This window comes from Tursiops truncatus, chromosome 1 (assembly GCF_011762595.2).
Source record: "Tursiops truncatus isolate mTurTru1 chromosome 1, mTurTru1.mat.Y, whole genome shotgun sequence".
Lineage (NCBI taxonomy): Eukaryota > Metazoa > Chordata > Mammalia > Artiodactyla > Delphinidae > Tursiops > Tursiops truncatus.
In genome coordinates this window covers 113,769,843-113,791,871 of record NC_047034.1, presented here as the reverse complement: position 1 = coordinate 113,791,871, position 22,029 = coordinate 113,769,843, and positions in this window count along the sequence as shown.

The following is a 22,029-nucleotide window of genomic DNA, read 5'->3' as shown; positions in this document are numbered from 1 at the left end:
TTTCCTGATGTCAAACTACATTACAAAGCTATAATAATCAAAATAGTATGGTATTACCTTAAAAACAGACACATAGATTAATGGAACAGAATAGAGAGACCAGAAATAAACCTATGTGTATATGACTAATTATTTTTTGATTACAGAGCCAAGTGTATACAATGAGGAAAGGACAGTCTCTTCAATAAATTGTGCTGGAAAAATGGATAGACATATACACAAAAGAATGAAACAAGGTGACTATCTTACATCATACACAAAAATCAACTCTAAATGGATTGAAGTCTTGAATATAAGACCTGACATTGTAAGACTCATAGATGGAAATGTAGGGGGTGCACTCCTTGACATTGGTCTTGATGATGACCTTGGGGGTTTGATGCTGAAAGCAAAAGCAACAAAAAATAAATATATAGAACTGCATCAAATTTAAATGCCTCTGCAGAGCAAAAGAAATATCAACAAAATTAAAAGGTAAATTATTGAATGGGAGAAAATTTTGCACAGCAAGTATCTGATAAGTGCTTAATATCCAAAATATATATAAAACTCATACAACTCAATAACAATATAATAATAATAATCCAATTAAAAATAAACAAAATACCTAAATAAACATTTTTCTGAAGATATATAAATGGCCAACAGGTTTAATGAAAAGATGCCCAACATCACTAATCACCAGGAAAATGCCAATCAAAACCACAATGACATAGTACTTCACATCTGTTATTATGCCATTATTTAAAAAATAAAAACAAAGCAGAAAATAACAAGTGTCTGCAAGAATGTGGATAAATTAGAAATCTTGTATACTGTTGGTGGAAATGTAAAATGGTGCAGCTGCTATGGAAAACAGTATGGAATTTCATTAAAAAATTTAAAAATAGGACTAACATACAGTCATTCCAGGAATTACACTTCTGAGTATTTATCCAAAACAAAATTGGAATCTTGAAGAGATATTTGTACTCCATGTTCATTGTAACACTATTCGTAACAGCCAGGGTGTGGAAGCAACCCAAATGTTTACATCAGCAGATGAATAGATGAAGAAAATGTGGTATACACACATAATGGAATACTCTTCACCTTAAGAAAAGAAATACTATCATATGCAACAACGTGGATGAACACTGAGCACATTATGCTGAGTGAAATAAGCCAGTCACATTAGGACAAACACTACATGATTCCACTCACATGAGGTATCTAAATTAGTCAAGCTCATAGAAGCAGAAAGTACAAAGGTAAATTTTAGAAGCTGGGGAAAGAGGAAATGGGATATTGCTCTTCAATGGTCATAAAGTTTCAATTATGAAACACAATGAAGTTATAGAGATCTGTTATACAACATTGTGCTTATCATTACAATACTATATAGTTAAAAATTTGTTGGGAGAAAACCTTATGTGTTTTTTACCACAATAAAAAATAAAATAAAATATTGATTAACTTAGAATTCTGGAAATCAGAAATCTGTAATAGGTCTTAGTGGACAAAAATCAATGTGTCAGCAGGGCTGAGTTCCTTCCAAAAGCTCTTGGGAAGAATCTTTTCCTTCTCTTTTCCAGGTCTCACTCTGACACTCCTGTTTCTCTAAGAACATTTGTAACTACATTGGGTCTACCTAGACATAATTTTCCCATCTTAACTTCCTTAATTTAATCATATCAGCAGTCTCTTTTGCCATGTGGGATAATGTATTCAAAGTTTCGGGACTTAGAATGTAGACTGCTTTGGTGGGGGACATTATTCTGCATACCATTGTCTACCTTCTGGCCCACAAAGATTTCATCATGTCCCAGATGAAAAACAAATTAACCCCACTTCAATATACTCAATATCTTAACGTATTACAGCATTAACTCGTAACTCCAAATCTCACTTAAATCTCATTAGCTCAAAAGTCCCAAATGTCATCATGTAAATAAGGTATTTGTGAATCTCTGAGTAAAGACACTGGGGCAAAATTTTTCTCCATCTATGAACCTACAAACCAAGAAATAATCTCATTTCCAAAACACAATGCTGAGATAAGCATAGGTTTATAGTTATAGGCTTTTTATTTAAAAGAGAAAGTGAAAAAAAGAAAACATTCATTGGTTCCAAGCAATTCTGAAATCCAACTGGGTGTTAGGTTTCAACATCTGGGGAAAAATCCTCTGTGGCTTGTAACTCCATCCTCTGGGACTGCACTGAATCTATAGGTTAATATGATCTATCATACCATTAATTTGATAGATAAATTTTACTTTTCATCTTTACTGTATTGAGTCTTTCAATTCATGTATATTGTGTATTTCTGCATGCAATTTTGTTATTTAGTTTTTTTAAATAATTTTCAATTTTCAGTGTAGAAGCTTTGCAAATACTTTGTTAGATTCATTTCTTGGTAGTTGAAGGATTTTAATTCTACTGTAAGTGATATCTTTTTAACATTTAATTTTCTATTTATTGCAGTTGTATAAATATGCTATTTTAATTTTGGTCAGTGTTCTTAATAGTTACTTAATAAATTCAGTAGACTTTCTCTATTTTGATATTTTTTACAGACATAATCAGGCCATCTCTGAAAAATATTTTTTTCCCATTAAAAACATTTATTCCTTTTCTTGCCCAATTGCACTAGTTAGGATTGTGAGTATAATGTTGAGTAGGAGTGGTGATAGCAGATATCCAGATTAAGAAGAAATAATTATTCAGAAAGTTTTGGGCTATAAGTATATGCTGATATTGATCACCAGGTTAACAAGTTTCATTCTGTCCCTAGTTTGCTAAGAGATATTTTCATAAATGGGTTCTACATTCTATCAAATACTTTGTCTATGTTTATCAAGGTGATTAAATGTTTTTTTTCTTTTATTTCATTAACGTGGTATATTAATATTAAGTGCATTTGAATGTTAAATCATTTGTATATGCTTGGATGAAACTCCACTTTTTTTTTTTTTTTTTTTTTTTTGCGGTACGTGGGCTTCTCACTGTTGTGGCCTCTCCCATTGCGGAGCACAGGCTCCGGATGCGCAGGCTCAATGGCCATGGCTCACGGGCCCAGCCATTCTGCGGCATGTGGGATCTTCCTGGACCGGGGCATGAACCCATGTCCCCTGAATCTGCAGGCGGACTCTCAACCACTGTGCCACCAGGGAAGCCCCTCCACTTGGTTTTATATATTTTTATTTTTCTCCATTACTGGATTCAATTTGCTAATGTTTTGTGTAGAATTTTACATGAGATATTGTTCTATAATTTTCTATTCTTATAATGTTTTTATGTTGGCCTGGTATTTGTCTCATAATATAAGCTGAAAAGTTTTCACTCTTTTCCTGTTATACAGAAACATACGTGTCAAGCTGGTTAATTAACCCTTAACTTTTTGAAGGCTTTTATTAGGGAAGACAGCTGTTCCTGGAATTGTTGTTGGTGTCTAATAATAGATACACAATTTTTAATAAACTATTTCAATGTGTTCTTATTATTTTAGCTTTTAGTAAGATGTATTTTCAAAGAATTTATTCACTTTATACAAATTATCAAATTCATTATTGTGAATCTGTTCATATAAATACCTAAATTTCTAAAACTGTTCATAATATCATTTTATTTTTTTTATTTTATATTTTTGAATTTTATTTTATTTATTTTGTATACAGCAGGTTCTTATTAGTTATCCATTTTATACATATTAGTGTATATATGTCAATCTCAATCTCCCAATTCATCCCACCGCCACCACCACCCAGCCACTTTCCCCCCTTGGTGTCCATACGTTTGTTCTCTACATTTGTGTCTCTATTTCTGCCCTGCAAACCAGTATCTATACCATTTTTCTAGGTTCCACATATATGCATTAATATACGATATTTGTTTTTCTCTTTCTGACTTATTTCATGCTGTATGACAATCTCTAGATCCATTCACTCATTTTATTTTAATGTCTGTAAGATCTGTAGTGATATTCTCATTTTCACATCTGATATTGGAAATATATGTTTTCACTTCATTTTTTACTATTTAACTTTGTTTCTTTTTATTATTTAGCCTTACTTCAGTTCATTTAGAAATTTGTTTGATATTTTTGTAGCAAAAGAGGAATAATTAACACTTGTTAGAATTGATGAATTTCTTTAATGTTGGACAATGATAGGACATAGAAAACTTGAAAAGTGGGTCTGAAGCAAATGATTTTATGAAGTGAATATTTGTAATTATTTTTAAACTAAAGCTGTAATCCTTATAGTTAAGTTAGAAATCGAAATGGTATTCTTAGAGAAGAGTAAAAAAGTGAACCTTGCTTTTAATAAAATTCAGAATTTTTTTTTTTTTTTTTTTTTTTTTTTTTTTTTTTTTTTTGCGGTAGGCGGGCCTCTCACTGTTGTGGCCTCTCCCGTTGCGGAGCACAGGCTCCAGATGCGCAGGCTCAGCAGCCATGGCTCACGGGCCTAGCTGCTCGGCGGCATGTGGGATCTTCCCGGACCGGGGCACGAACCCATGTCTCCTGCATCGGCAGGCAGACTCTCAACCACTGTGCCACCAGGGAAGCCCCAGAATTTTTAAAAAGGCATTTGCTACAACGCCATAATGCTTACAGAATTAGTTACTGAGAGGTCACTGGAAGAAAAAGTGAATTTTCCCTCCCATTTATAAAATTATCAAATAATTTTCTATATTATCAAGTCAATCCTTTTCATAAATGTATTTAATGTGTTAGAAAGCCCAGTAATATGGTTAAGACACTTAAATTCTTGGTTATTTTAATGAATAATACGTTGACCATGGCACCTTGGATGCACATAAAAACTATTCTAAGATACTGAAAAGCATGTTAGAATAATGCCATAAAATCACAGTAAGGTTAAGAAATTTATATTTCTTCAGACAAGTACCAAAACTTCAAAAGCATATTTTTAGCATTAAAAAAATACCTTCAGTTATGAATATACAAGTATTTCTAATCCAAGATAGTGCCTGATTAATACACCAGTTGATTAATACAACTGCTATGGTTTTAGATGCCTATTTTATTTTCCTGTGAAAAACTGAAGGACTTATTTGAACCTTTTATTTAGTGCTATTGTTTCTTTATGCTCCAGAGAAATGTAAAGTGCAATCAAGTCCTTTATTCAACTGAAGCTATTGTAGGGCTCATAGAAGCTCAATTAAAAGATCAGCTTTCTATTAATCAGTTGTTTAGTAATTACCACACCTTGTCTATTGTATCCTGTTCACTTCTACAACTTTGTCTCAATAGATTCAAGCACTTGGAAGTGCCCCTTCTAACAGAAAGAGTCTTGATGTACTTTGCAGGAAGGAGTATGCTGAAGTGCAACTGTTGTAAAAGGAAAGACTAACACTTTGAAGTAATGACCTGCCTAATTAATGCTGAATTCCAGTAGAAATCCTATTCCTACTGAAGTACTTATGACATCCACATTAATACTAAATGAGCCCATCAGAATTAATGTCTTTGCAATAAATACCAAAGGAGTTGAGAATGATTAGGCTATTATTGTAAAGTGCTACACAGAAAGACAAAAAAAAAAAAAAAAACAGGCTTAAAGCTTAAAAGAGAATAGTAGTTATTTGTTTCTGATACTGGAGCTAGTGGAATCCATATTTATTAAATACAATAAAGACATGGAAATACACAGAATATTCACAATTTAGTCCATTTTTAAATGTAAAAATGAGTTGGTTTAAAAATTATAATGTTTAATTCCATGAAAACTGTTAACAATACTCTACTTTTGACTTTTTTTATCAACCTTACAACTTATATGGAGTACATATAGTCCATATATATGAAATCTGTAAGAACAGGTTTTCCTTATACACAGCTTTAAGATTTAATTCTTAAAATGATGCTGCTGTGGTCGTCTTAATTTATAATCTAAATAATAAAACATTACCATGCCTACAGAATGCTCTCATCTAGTTATTTTCAAGCTAATTCAAAACACTAAGATTTCACAAACTTTCCAAAAAAAGCCATGTCAGGAGGTGAGTGAAGAGAAGAAAAGTCCAGAGGGAAGGAGTCTTTCCTTCCTATCGCACCCGCTAGAGGTAGAACAGCTCCATTGTTCTCTGTTTTAACTTTTACGGTTCTGGGTAAGGCTTTTATTGGAAAAAGTTGTTGCTTGAAAACAAACCTTTTTTTAAAAAAATTTTATCTTATTTATTTTTTATACAACACGTTCTTATTAGTTACCTATTTTATACATATTAGAGTATACACATTAATCCCAATCTCCCAATTCATCCCAACACCTTACCCACCCACCCCCTGCCTCTTTCCCCCCTTTGTGTCCATAAGTTTGTTCTCTACATCTGTGTCTCTATTTCTGCCTTGCAAACCGGTTCATCTGTACCATTTTTCTAGGTTCCACATATATGCATTAATATACGATATTTGTTTTTCTCTTTCTGACTTACTTCACTATGTATGACAGTCTCTTGATCCATCCACATCTCTAAAAAATAAACCAATTTTGTTCATTTTTATGGCTGAGTAATATTCCAGTGTATATATGTCCCACATCTTCTTTATCTATTTGTCTGTCAATGGGCATTTAGGTTGCTTCCAATACCTGGCTATTGTAGATAGTGCTGCAATGAACATTGTGGTGTATGTCTCTTTTTTAATTATGGTTTTCTCAGGGTGTATGCCCAATAGTGGGATTGCTGGCTCACATGGTAGTTTTCTATTTTTAGTTTTTTAAGGAAACTCCATATTGTTCTCCATAGTGGCTGTATCAATTTACATTCCCATCAACAGTGCAGGAGGGTTCCCTTATCTCCACACCCTCTCCAGCATTTGTTGTTTGTAGATTTTCTGTTGATGCCCATTCTAACTGGTGTGAGGTGATACCTCATTGTAGTTTTGATTTCCATTTCTCTGATAATTAGGGATGTTGAGCAACTCTTCATGTGCTTCTCAGCCATCTGTATGTCTTTGGAGAAATGTCTATTTAGGTCTTCTGCCCATTTTTTAATTTGGTTGCTTGTTTTTTTTAATATTGAGCTGCATGAGCTGTTTATATATTTTGGATATTAATCCTTTGTCTGTTGATTCATTTGCAAATATTTCCTCCCATTCTGAGGGTTGTCTTTTCATCTTGTTTGTAATTTCCTTTGCTGTGAAAAAGCTTTTAAGTTTCATTAGGTCCCATTTGTTTATTTTTGTTTTTATTTCCATTACTCTAGGAGGTGATTAAAAAAGATCTTGCTGTGATTTATGTCAAAGAGTGTTCTTCCTATGTTTTCCTCTAAGAGTTTTATAGTGTCTGGTCTTACATTTAGACCTCTAATCCATTTTGAGTTTATTTTTGTATATGGTGTGAGGGAGTGTTCTAATTTCATTCTTTTACATGTAGCTGTCCAGTTTTCCCAGCACCACTTATTGAAGAGACTGTTTTTTCTCCATTGTATATCCTTGCCTCTTTTGTCATAGATTAGTTGACCATGGGTGCATGGATTTTTCTCTGGGTTTTCTATCTTGTTCCATTGATCTATATTTCTGTTTTTGTGCCAGTACCATATTGTCTTGACTACTGTAGCTTTGTAGTATAGTCTGAAGTCATGGAGTCTGATTCCTCCAGCTCTGTTTTTTTCCCTTAAGACTTCTTTTGTTATTCGGGGTCTTTTGTGTCTCCACACAAATTTTAAGATTTTTTTTTTTTTGTTCTAGTTCTGGAAAAAATGCCACTGGTAATCTGATAGGGATTGCATTGAATCTGTATATTGCTTTGGGTAGTATAATCATTTTCACAATATTGATTCTTCCAATCCAAGAGAATGGTATATATCTCTCCAACTGTTTGTGTCATCTTTGATTTCTTTCATCAGTGTCTTATAGTTTTCTGAATACAGATCTTTTACCTCCTTAGGTAGGTTTATTCCTAGGCATTTTATTCTTTCTGTTACAGTGGTGAATGGGATTGTTTCCTTAATTTCTCTTTCTGATCTTTCATTGTTAGTGTATAGGAATGCAAGAGATGTCTGTGCATTAATTTTGTATTCTGCAACTTTACCAAATTCACTGATTAGCTCTAGTAGGTTTCTGGTGGCATTTTTAAGATTCTCTATGTATAGTATCATGTCATCTGCAAACAGTGACAGTTGTACTTCTTTTCCAATTTGTATTCCTTTTCTTTCTTTTTCTTCTCTGATTGCCATGGCTAAGGCTTCCAAAACTATGTTGAATTGAAGACAAATCTTTAAATAAGTTTGAAAAGCATTTCTCTAATCAAAATTCTTAAGGCAAATTATTTGTTATCTTATCATTTAGTAGACATAGAGGTTCTAATGACCTTACGTTGAGTCTTAGCAAGGACAGAACAGTAGCATTCGAGTATTTTCAAACTACAATGGCTTCTTGTCTAGATTACCTCAGTGCTTACGCAAGTCACTTAACTTTCTTCCTCCACTCTGATGCCAGTGAGCTTTCTGAAATACAGCTCTGATAATACCACTACTTTGCCTCCAATCCTTCAATTACTTCCCATGCATATGGCATGAATCCAAACTTCTAAAAAGGACGCCTCTCATCTTTTACCACAACCCAGATTAAAGACGTGCAATAGGTTTTTAATCTGTTAAAAAAGATTAACAGATGCTGCTCACTTTGTTTAGAACACCTTTCACTTTGGTCATCATGGTAGATATACACATAAAAGATAAACGCATGAGTCACTTCTGTCATTACACTGAATATAATTGGTAATGTTCTCTTTTTACTTTTACTGCTATAGAATGTGCATATTTCTACTCATACCATTCACATACTTCTATGTACCTCTTTCTAAAGAACCACATTTATAATGTTTATAGTTTGCTCTCTACATTAGGTACTAGAGACAGGGACTGAGCCTTATTTGTCTTCATGCTCTTAAGTCAGTGTTTTCTATATAAAACCTGTATCAGAATCACCCAGGGATACACACTAAAAGTGTAGAATTATGGGTACCACTCTGACTTACCACTAAAAATTTCTGGATCAAAGAATAATATTTATACTGTAAATCTGAAATTTCAACAATTTAGGCAGGTGGTATTTCTAAGAACAAAATTCTGCAAATTACTGCCTTTTGTCTCTAAAGGTAATTGGGATATACTGTTTAATTAGAATACATGTGTTGATTAAATTAGTAAAATCAGCTTCTGCAATTGGTCTTGGAATAGTCACTCTGAGTGCCAAATGGCCTTATTCTTTGTGAAACTGCATTTCAGATGACTAGTCCTAGATAAAAAGACATCAGACTGCTGAATAGCATATTCTTCTATAAGTGCTAAGTAAACCACTCCCCACTACACACACAACTACTACCTCACGTAAGTTTACCAAGTTTCCAAAAATAAAGGGAGAGATCAATTTACAGTTTGATTATTCCAGTTTTTTGATTGTTCAAATTTGTTTCAAATCTAAGCCGATAATTTGATTTTTCTGATGCAAAAAAATGATGTGTAATATCTCTTACTGTAAAGAAGTCTCACTATTTAGTTTCTATGATTAAAGTATCCTCCAATGAAATCTCACTGAATTTGACCAGTAAAATATTTGTCACTGGTAAATACAACTTTTCTTTAGTGTTCAGTCACATAGGGCTTTATAAGACTATGCCTCTACCAAAAGATGGGGTAAAGAGACATTTTCCTTGTTAAATAAGGCCATTTCCCAAAGAGTTTTTCTTTTTCTCTATCATTTTCCTCAACAAACTTACCCTTTCTCACAGATTATCAATTGTAAGCAAATGTTTATCTAATATGTAAACCAAGCTGAACCATTCTATTTACTCATTATCCTTGTCTTTAAAAGCCAGATAAGCATCTATATTGATATTTTATCTGAATAAACATTGTTGATACTAAATAAGACTTAAACATTTACTTATAAAAATAGTTCTGTATGATTCTATTTTTATAGAGCCACCATATTCTCAGCAACCCAGACTTAAAACCTAGAAGTCATCATAAATTCCTCTCTTTCTCTTTTTGCTTTTATCTGAGTATTTCCAAATTCCAAAGCATCTGTCATGCCTTTATTTCCATTCTCAGTTCCATCACTACTTCAGCCCTCCCAGCTGGACAACTACCACTATCTGCCAAAAGGTCTCCTTGCTTCCTGATTTACTCTACATCAATTTGCCAGAGAGATTCTCAAATATAATTCTTGTTAAATCACTCTCCTGATCAAAATCTTGCACTTATTCTCCAGGTCCTACATTATTTTTAGTTGTCCATAATACTGCCCTAAAGTCATAGTCTAAATGTATCTTCTACCACTCTTATACATATACCCTGAACCCTGGGAAAAATATATAAATTATTTAACCTACCTTATTCTCTCTAGTCTTCTCAACATTCCCAACCAGAATACCCAGCTTCTCTCCACACTGTCTTCTGTATGTGCTTCAACTGCAATTCTCCTTTTTTCCCTCATCTCACATCTTTTAATTCAACTACTATGCACACCGATAGATACTATGCAATACTATGCACACCGATAGTTAAAGGGAAACATGGCTTTCAATGCATAAATGTGTAAGTTTGATTCAAAGAAAAGAGTAGAAGAGGGACTCAGCTCCCTTCAAAACATCCTGATTTAGAGAAATCAACACTAGGCTCTGGTATTTAACCTTGCTTACCTTTAATATTCCAGTAACTTCTATAAACAAAAAAGCAACTCCACAGAAGTATGTTCACAGTACAATCTACCCTTCAGACCTCATTGCTTTTGAGAGAATTGCTACAAGGTTGTAACTAAGAAGTAAAAATCTTGAGAATAACATATCATCTTATTTGTTTAACAATTCATTCCAATACCAAACAATGTGGCAACAGAATGAACAAAGGTGAAGGAGGCATATCCTTGACTGAGAAGTTCTCAAAGTAGCTCCAACAAATAATACTAGGAAAGTCCTCATTGCTCATTGTTAATTTTTTCCTATTAAAAGACCAGAGTCTCTATACTACAAAGCTGCAGTAATCAAGACAGTATGGTACTGGCACAAAAAGAGAAATATAGATCAATGGAACAGGATAGAAGCCCAGAGGTAAACACATACACATATGATCACCTTATTTTTGATAAAGGAGGCAAGAATATACAATGGAGAAAAGACAGCCTCTTCAATAAGTGGTGCTGGGAAACCTGGACAGCTACATGTAAAAGAATGAAATTAGAATACTTCCTAACACCATATGCAAAAATAAACTCAAAATGGATTAAAGACCTAAATGTAAGGCCAGACACTATAAAACTCATAGAGGAAAACATAGGCAGAACACTATGACATAAATCACAGCAAGATCCTTTTTGACCCACCTCCTAGAGAAATGGAAATAAAAACAAAAATAAACAAATGGGACCTAATGAAACTCCAAAGCTTTTGCACAGCAAGGGAAACCATAAATAAGACCAAAAGACAACCCTCAGAATGGGTGAAAATATTTGCAAATGAAGCAACTGACAAAGGATTAATCTCCAAAATTTACAAGCAGCTCAATATCAAAAAAAACAAACAACCCAATCCAAAAATGGGCAGAAGACCTAAACAGATATTTCTTCAAAGAAGTTATACAGATTGCCAACAAACACATGAAAGGATGCTCAACCTCATTAATCATTAGAGAAATGCAAATCAAAACTACAATGAGATATCATCTCACACCAGTCAGAATGGCCATCATCAAAAAATCTAGAAACAATAAATGCTGGAGAAAGTGTGGAGAAAAGCGAACCCTCTCGCACTGTTGGCGGGAATGTAAATTGATACAGCCACTATGGAGAACAGTATGGAGGTTCCTTAAAAAACTAAAAATAGAACTACCATATGACCCAGCAATCCCACTACTGGGCATATACCCTGAGAAAACAATAATTCAAGAAGAGTCATGTATCACAATGTTCATTGCAGCACTATTTACAATAGCCAGGACATGGAAGCAACCTAAGTGCCCATCAACAGATGAATGGATAAAGAAGATGTGGCACATATATACAATGGAATATTACTCAGCCATAAAAAGAAACAAAATTGAGTTATTTGTAGTGAGGTGGATGGACCTAGAGTCTGTTATACAGAGTGAAGTAAGTCAGAAAGAGAAAAACAAATACTGTATGCTAACACATATATATGGAATCTAAAAAAAAAAAAAAAAAAAAAGTGGTTCTGAAAAACCTAGGGGCAGGACAGGAATAAAGACGCAGATGCAGAGAATGGACTTGAGGACACGGGGAGGGAGAAGAGTAAGCTGGGACGAAGTGAGAGAGTGACGTGGACTTATATACACTACCAAATGTAAAATAGATAGCTAGTGGGCAGCAGCCACAGAACACAGGGTGATAAGCTCAGTGCTTTGTGACCACCTAGAAGGGTAGGATAGGGAGGGTGGAAGGGAGATGCAAGAGGGAAGAGATATGGGGGTATCTGTATATGTATAGCTGATTCACTTTGTTATAAAGCAGAAACTAACACACCATTGTAAAGCAATTATACTCCAATAAAGGTGTTAAGAAAAAAAGAAAAAAGATCAGAGTCTCTGCTATGGCAAGGGTATTCCATATGTAAGTAAAAGGGAATGGCTTAAAGGAATCATATTTCTATCTGGTTTTCAAGTTCTTCTTTCAAGAAGTAATGGCTGCTACTACAGGTATCTCCTAACCAAAAGGAAAGCTGCGATTCAATCTAAGAAGTTGTTGCAGAATATCCCTCCTTATCACCTTAAAGCCATTTGCAGCTCTTTTTTTCTATGAATAAGGAACAGTTCCTGTTATTAGGAGCTAATAATCACACCCAAACATAGATTTGTACAACCTAATGAGATACTGCAGTACCAAAACAATAATACTACTAATTTGCCTAGGTTAAGGATGACACTTACATTGCAAAAGGTAATGGGTACAAAGGGTGAAATGAGTCAAGTACATTCTACAGAATTATTAAATGTGAGGCCATATTCAGGGAAGTATAAACTTTAGTGTAGTTTCTAGCAGAGTATGAAAGTGTGGTTATTTAGGGTTTGCAAAAAAAAAAAAAAAAAAAAAAAAAAAGGAATATGTCCAGGCAATTTATAGAAGCAATCTCAAAAGCTAAGAAGAAAAAACGAGATGCTCAAAATCATTAGTAATAAGAGAAATGCAAATTAGAGCTAAAATGATGTATAACTTTATGATTGTTACATTGACAAAATATAGAAAACCAAATAATGTCAAATGCTTAAGGTGACATGTACATAAGTTGCTGATGGGAGTACACACTGATGCAATCCTTCTGGAGAGCAATCTGGTCCTAGGACACAAATTAAGTATATACAGGACACTTATAGTTGTCCTGCTCTTGGGTTTATAACACTCCCCACACAAACAATTACTTTCTCACAAATCCACAAAGGGGCATAAACAAATTTGTTCATACAATATTACATGAACTAGTATGCAACAACAGAAATAACAGAATTAAATGTACACATAGCAATGAAAGAAAACTTTAAAGCATAGTACTATTGCCAAGAACTCTGAAGCATCTAATATTTTACCCTACTTTCAAGTTAATGAGTTAGTCTGCCACAGTTTTCTGGATGCTGGCAGAAAATACAAGACTCTAGCTCACAAAGAAAGGATTTATTAATCTTGATAAGGCAATGAGCATGAACTTTATTTTCATACTCATTTCTCATGACCCTTGTCCACAGAGACCATATGGTGGCCTAGATGGAGGCTACATATGTAATGGGTTTACAATAAGGGAACCAGGTTCTTTTTATCAATCCACTTGACCATCAGTAACTCATTGGCTTTCCCCATGTTTGTCACCTTGTGGTTGCAAGATAAGTGCTACAGTCCCAGACATCACATCATCATATTTGCATTTAATACAGGAATACATAGAGATGGGCAGTGCCAACAGCAACCATCCATTTTATTAGCAAAGAGCTTCCTAGAAAAATATGCTCTTACCCCCTTTTAGAGATACGTGATCAAATAGCCAGGGAAGTTGAGGAATTGGAAACATGATTGTCAGCTTTGGTGCAGTCCATTTTACCTAGACATGAGCATACTGTATACAACAGTACAACAGTAGTGGAATCTTGTTAGCAAGGAAGAAGCTGTTAATAGATAAAGGGTAAGTGATTTACAAGGCTTACCACATGTATCAATAAAGGTAATTTAAGAACTGAAGGGAAAGATGTAAGAGTTTAGTTGTACAGATTCAATAACTGGACAATTGAATGAATTCTGCCAAATGTGTGTGTGTGTGTGTGTGTGTGTGTGTGTGTGTTTATGAGAGAGAGGTGAAACATGTATAAATGTTCAGGGCCCAGGTACTGACTTTTGATTATTTTTTCTTCCCCTCACTTCTTTCCTTCTTAATCTTCTGACAGCATAAACTTCTTCGGGTTGAAGTTAGTTAGTAATCCTACAACAGCACCTCGGTACTCAAGGTATCAGCTTTCTAGGAAGGGATGTGGGGCAGAAGCATTTAACTTTGATCTATTTACATCGATGAGGAGTCTACCTTTTATGAAAACAAGAGTCCACTGAAGATGAGTTAAAATTAAAGCCCATTTTACAAATCAGTGAGGGATTGTATTACATTTCCTTAATTTAGTAAGGTTTTTACGTTTAGTTATCTTTTTGTACCATTTATTCCTGATTAACTCTTTGTCCTCCAAAAGGATAATTCACAGAAGTTTCTGAAATTTCCTCTGACAATGCTGTCATATTGCAACAAACTTTATGGTCATTTTGTTTGTTTGTTTGTTTTTTATCAACTTGCACTCTTTGTTTAATAACAGTTTGGTGATCATTGTGAAAATATGTTTCTGGTTCATGTATACATGTTGAATGCATAGTAAATTACCTTATGTGTAAAATCCCAGACAATTGTCCCCCAAAATATACATAACTATTCAGATTCAAAAAACAATATTTTATCAACCAAAATGAAATAGAAGCAATTTTAATCTTGATTTCCCTCCCTTGAAAAATTTCAGAGGAGTTGTTTCATTTTGCATTGCAAAATATTTTCAACTTCCATTTCAAAAATCTTTCTAAAAATCTTTAAAGTTCCACCTTTTGTCAAATCTGCAGTGGCTCTTGATGCTCCTGATCCATTTTCCTGCTGTTTCTAAATTTATGGTTCTCAACTGCTCTTTTCAGTGCCAACTCACAGATTTTCAGCTCTTCTGATTCCTGTTCTCACTCATTGAGTTTCATCTTCATAAAATTATCCAAGAGAAAAGGACTTCTTAGAATGATGGCGACAGTAATAGGGATTAGGGAATTGGAGCGTAAGAGGGGGTGCCAGTACCTGAGGATACTCTGAACAGTTATGCATTAATATTTACAGATCGTGTACTACGTGATTACACTGCCTTCTTAACTATGTCAAACAAATAAGGAGTGGTGTACAAATATTGGAAGACTGAAGGATAAAAAGGCCATGGGGAGGCTAAGAAAATGACAATAAAAGAATCAGAAATAGAGGAGACAAGATTGCAACCATTAGGGGAGAAGAGGAAATGAGGAGTTGCTATTTCAGACATGCAAGATGAGAGTGTTCTAGAGCAGGGATCCCCAACTGCCAGGATGCGGACCAGTAAGAGTCCTCGGCCTGTTAGGAACCGGGTCGCACAGCAGGAGGTGAGCAGCTGGTGAGGGAGTGAAGCTTCCTCTGCCACTCCACATAGCTCCCCATCACTCGCATTACCTCCTGAACCATCCCCCCAATCCCTCCGTCCGTGGAAAAATTGTCTTCCAAGAAACTGGTTCCTGGTGTCAAAAAGGTTGGCGACCACTGTTCTAGAGAGCTATTGTACAATATTGTGCTGATTGTTGACAATACTGTATTGTAGGTTTAAAATGTGTTAAGAGGGTAGATCTCATATTATATGTGTGTGTGTGTGTGTGTGTGTGTGTGTGCTTTTTAACCAAAAGAAAAAGAAAAATTACCATGGCGTGAAAAAAAGTCAGTGAAATAAAGATGTGCAAATAAGTGAAATGAGTTCTAATTTTTAAACAAGTAAACAAAAATAATTCAAAGTGAATGTGAAATTTCAACAAGAATTAGTATCTGATGGTAGCATTAAAAACTAAGGAAATGCAACCCACGTTTGTATAAATAATACTAAAATTTCTACTACAATAATGTATCCTATCATGTTACCAAGTTAATAGATAATAAAATATTTGATAAAATTTGAAATGCTAAGCTTATAAGAAACACAATTATTTGAAATGCCAGAAACAGAGTTCCATAACAAAATAAGTAAGAGAGTAACAATGTTTCAATAATACTGATTAAATGAAGCATAATTGGTTTTCAAGAAGGAGGAAATGAAACCAGGAGATTTTAGAGAAACAATAATGTTTTGTATAAATAAAGTAGAATCAAATTGGAAAGGATTTCATATGTTTATTGTTGGAGAGTTTCCACAATAAATTTCTGAAGTTTATACATTTACCAATTATGAGGCTTTTGGGCTTTCAGCCCTGGAAAATATGAAAAATACAGATGAATTTAACTTTCTAAAAAAAGATTTTAAGTGAACTCTTTTATCAGACGTATGTTGTTAATGGCCAGGATGACAAGGCAACTTCTATTCAATGAATAGTCCACAATGCTTTGTTAACATCTCCTTAAGATTAATCTGCAGAAAGACTGTCACATATAGCATTAAACCTAAACTGTACATTTCAGACATATTTTGCACTTAAATAGAAACTATGTTAGGTTTATCTACTGTTATCTGTTGATCAATTGGTGACAATGTCTTTCTGATTATCTATAAGAATTAAGTAATAATTAAAATTTTAAAGTGCTTTTGAGCAAAGGGATTGGGTGTGAGTGTGTGTGTGTCTGAGAGAGGTTGGGAAAAATAATGTTACTATTTTACAAAGTGATAATTTATAGGTTGAGATGTAATGATTAAGTAATTCAAGATACTGTGCTCAATCTATATATGCTTTTCCTCATCATCTGTTTTTTTTGTAGTACTCTACATCAAAGCATTAGAAATTCTCTACACAATTGGTAAATAATAAATGTATTATTATTAGCAATAAATAAACTTTATAGACATTTTTCAGAAACACTAGTTAGGCCTCTTAACACCAGGCAATTGTGATACTGTACAAACTGACCATATGATTTTTAAAAAAAAAAACAGATTTTTTTCTTGACACAGAGTAATTTCTTCAGTTTTCTAAGGTATGCTTTTGGCAGGAAAATTAAAAACGTTGGTTTTGTTCGATGGCCTGCAACTGACATGCTGTGTGATGCATTTATACTCATTTTGCCTCAGTTTCTCCCATTACTGAAATAAAATAGTAACAGCCACCACTTTAAAATCTCACTGGGTTGCTCTAGGAAGTAATGAGAAGAGTGTGGAGTAGTTGGACAGGAGGCAAGAATCCTTGAACATTAAAGAGAATTCAATATAGATGTCTTAATAAGAAAAATATTACTATTAAGCAGTTGCATAGCACTGTATTGTCTTACTTCATTAGCTATTTCTCACCAAAGCCTATAAGGTAAATTCCATTGTACAGCTCATTCTAGAAAAGAAAGGAAATTAAAATATTCATAGAAAAAAAAAAAGGCAGTGTGTGCATGATGCTTGAAAACAAAGCATTATGAACCAAAAGAAAATTTTGAAATAGTTTCAGCTGGTTCCTATTTAACTCAAACTTGCTTTATTATCAGAAACTTTAGCATTTCAGAATTTTACTAGAATATCTAAAATTCTTAATAGGATTGCCAGGAAGTTCAGAAACTTCTCAGCACCACACATAAATGTAAGGAGAAAGAAATAATCAATTTTATGACAAAATATTTCACTTTCCAAATTCTGAGTACCAAAAGTGACTCTTGCTGATGAAACGTTAAAATGGAAACATTGTAGGAATGAATATTGGAAAAATTTGTCATGTCATTGTCATCATCATCTCCTCCTTCTTTTTTCTATCTCCTCCCAAAACCATGAGTGAGTGAGCATATATTCCTTTTATGTCATACAGTCTTAGAGAGAGTTTTAAATTTTTTTCTTTTCCTCTTAGTACATGGTAAATTATTCTGCCTCCCTAGGTTATAGCAAAACTTTGAAAAGATATATATTCGGGGCTTGGATTTTTAAAGTTCAAGTTAAATTGCTGCTTTACCAGTCACACTAGTTTTTCATAACTAAAGCCAATCGAGAAACTATATGATTACTTGTTTCCACAAATTGTAACCTAAGATAGTTTTAAGAGAGCTGAATTGAGAATACCTAGGTCACACTTCCTTCACTTCTTACCCAGTTTTTAGCTTTTGATTTTCCAAAGAGGGTCAGGAATGATTGAGACTTTAAGGGACTTCCAAGCAATGTATAGAAACTGAACAAAGTATACAAAACCAGTTGTGCAATATTTTTTGTTGTTATGTTGTTATGTTCAATTTTTCAAACCTATTTCTATGTGACAGTTGGTACTATTGTAATGACTTTCCAAAAGAGACATGACCTATAGAAAGAGGTTGTGAAATTTTCCTAAAAATTACTTTTTACTGAGATTCTAAGTGCAAATTCATGATGACTTTCTTAAAATAAAAGGGTATCTATTTTTACTCACCTGTTTTTATTGCTATAGTAATAATGGTAGAATTTTGCTTTCTAAAAGACAGACAAAAAAACTGCATAAAAATAAACCTTACCAACAGAAAACTATTACTTCCTGCAGGTATACATATGAAAATAGCAGTTTCAAATTAATATATATATATATACACATATATATGTATATCTGTTATACATATTCATATACACATATACACACACATATATATGTATAAAAACACATATAATTATTAAGGAATGGAGCATCATTTGCTATCACATCCAGCATATGAATATTGGTAATGTTCCTCTCATTATGAAATGAAAATATTTTTCAATAGGTTTGACACATACCTACTCTTTGAGAAGACAATGGAAAGCAATACCTTGAACTTTTGCTAAACTAATGTGCTTTTTTTTTTAATTGAAGTATAGTTGATGTACAATAGTATATAAGTTACAGGTGTGCAATATAGTGATTCACAATTTTTAAAGGTTATACTCCACTGATAGTTATTATAAAATATCGGTTATATTCCCTGTGTTCAGCTATCCTTGTAGCTTATTTTATACATAATAGTTTGGGTTTGTTTTTTTTTGTTTTGTTTTTTATTCAAACAGAAAGTCACAAAAAATATAATCATCCTCATCAGTTCACTCAGTCCCATGTAATTAATTTTTTTTTATCTTGATCTTTTGTTAGCACTTTTATGAGTTTGGTTGTTTTTAATAGCATACTCAAGGACTGAGTTTTCACATATTTCTACATTGTGTCCTGAGGTTGGTGTGCTAGAGCCAAGGCACATCTCTTCCCAACTCTATATTTAATGACATTATCTTGGTAGCTTGAAATAGATCATGATGATGGTATTCACTAAGGAATCAGTGAATGTTACATATTAGGACTTTTTTCCCGAGAGTCAGTTGTTAGGTTGCACCTCCTGGGATACTGGATAAAAGTTCTGGGGCCTGTTTCCCATGTGTGTGTGGGGTAGGTTTTCCTACATCACCACATAATTCTTGGATACCAACTGGGTGTCCTATAGTTCAATTCAATTCTGATGTTACCTACCCAGAGACATCACCGGATTCTACAGATTAAGGACTTAGTCCCACAAGACTCCCTAGACACCAGTTAGAAGCCCAGGTTGTCACCTGTGCTTCTGAGCAACTGGCTATAGATCAGAAATTCCCATGACCTCCTTGGGTTTGATTAATTTGCCAGGGCAGTTCACAAGACTCATAAAAACATTCTACTTACTAGATTACCGGTTAATTATAAAAGTATGTAATTCAGGAACAGCCAAAGGAAGAGATGTATAGAGCAAGGAATGGGGAAAGGGTACTGAGATTCCATGCCCTCTCTGGGTGTACCATTCTCCCTAAACCTCCATGTGTTCACCAACCCGAAAACTCCTGGAACCCCATCCTTCTGGAGTTTTACGGAGGCCTCATTTCATAGGCACGATTGTTTAAATCATTGTCCATTGGTGACTGAACTCAATCTCCAGCCCCTCTCCCCTCCCTGAAGGTCAGGAGTAGGACTGATAGTTCCAATCCTCTAGTCACGTGGTTGGCTCCCCTCGCAAGCAACCAGCTCCCATCATTATAATAGTCACCTTATTAACATAACCAAAGACAACTTTATCACTCATCGCTTAGGCAATTCCAAAGATTTTAGAAGCCCTGTGACAGAAATGGGGTCAAAGATCAAACACATATTTCTAGTTATAAATCATAATATTAAACTAGAGCACCACAATTTTTACCTCTCAATAATTCCATAATGTAGAGATTCTTTCTGATGACCGATGTAGTTAGGAGTGCTGCACTGTGCTGTAATGTGTTGAGGCATAACTGGGCAGTGTGATACAGAAGCAAGTCATATCTACTGGTTAACTCTCAGTTCTTATCTTCCATGACCTGTGGACAGCATTCCATACAGTTGATGTCATTAATGTACTTTCTTCCTATGGCTACAGGTCACTCTTTTTTTTTTTCCGTACACAAGGCTCTCACTGTTGTGGGCTCTTCCGTTGTGGAGCACAGGCTCCGGATGCGCAGGCTCAGCGGCCATGGCTCACGGGCCCAGCCGCTCCGCGGCATGTGGGATCTTCCCGGACCCGGGCACGAACCTGTGTTCCCTGCATCGGCAGGAGGACTCTAAACCACTGCACCACCAGGGAAGCCCTACAGGTCACTTTTTACTAGTTACTCTTTCTTAGTACCCTTTGGTGCTTCCTTCTTTTATTTCCTATTTCTTAAGAGTATGTAGTAAAATCTTATTCCGGTTTTAGTTTGCATTTACTTAATGACTAATGATGTTGAACAACTTTCTGTGTGCTTATTTGCCAGTTGTATATCCTCTTCAATGAAATGTTTATTCTTTTGTTTTGCCAATTTTCTAATTAATTTTGCATAAAAATAGGTACCTGCCTCCCTCACTCCCAATTTGGAGTGAGGAATAGAGATTTACAGAATGACAAATGCTCTCTCTATAAAAACTTTCAAAAGTATTTTTATCCTTTATGTATTCTCCCTTTCTACATCCTTGGTCAAGCTGAAGTGTCCAAGAGTCATAGAAGTGGTTTTCACAGATTTTCTCTGAATATATGCAAGCAGAGGTTTGACACTTCCCTTTGGAATTTTATACCTATGATACATCTTCTTTGATTTAGATTTAAAATGAATATTTATTACAAATGGGAAAAGAAATTACAAATTGTAAAATTAAAACGAATACTTCAAATATAAAATTTAGAAGATTATTTTTATTAATTAACTTTCTGACTTTTTAATAAACCATTTTCTCTGTATATTTTTTACTGAGTATTTACATATGGTAAAATACATAAACCTTAAGGGTGTAGCTTGATGACTTTTTACTTAGACATTTACCTATATAAACACAACTCAGATCAAAATGTACATTTCCAGCACCTCAAAAGGAACACCCTATTATAAAAAAATGTCTTTATATCTCTAAGGTTATTATTGTTCTCAGAATAATAAACTCAGATTCATGTTGGCTATTTTCTCTAATTCATGTATAAATCAATAACGGAGTCTTACAGACTCTTCTCAGATAAGGCCTCTTCCAATATCTCTTCTTTTCCATTCTCCTAATTCAGAGCCTTATTACCTCATACTTAGAATACTTTCACAGACTTTCCTCCTTCCCTTCAAACTTCTCTGGAAGATTAATTTTGTGAGGCAAAATATTTGTCAGGTCACTCTTCAGACTCAGTTAAATATTCCTCTTTGTTTATAAGGAAAATAATCAAAGACTTTAAACTGATACTCAGTGGCCTCCACAATCAGGCTTCAGTGAACTTCTGATTCATTACTATTGGGTTGGTCAAAAAGTTTGTTCGGGGGTTTTCTGTAAATATTACAGAAATAACTTTTTGGCCAATCCAAAAATAACAATGAATC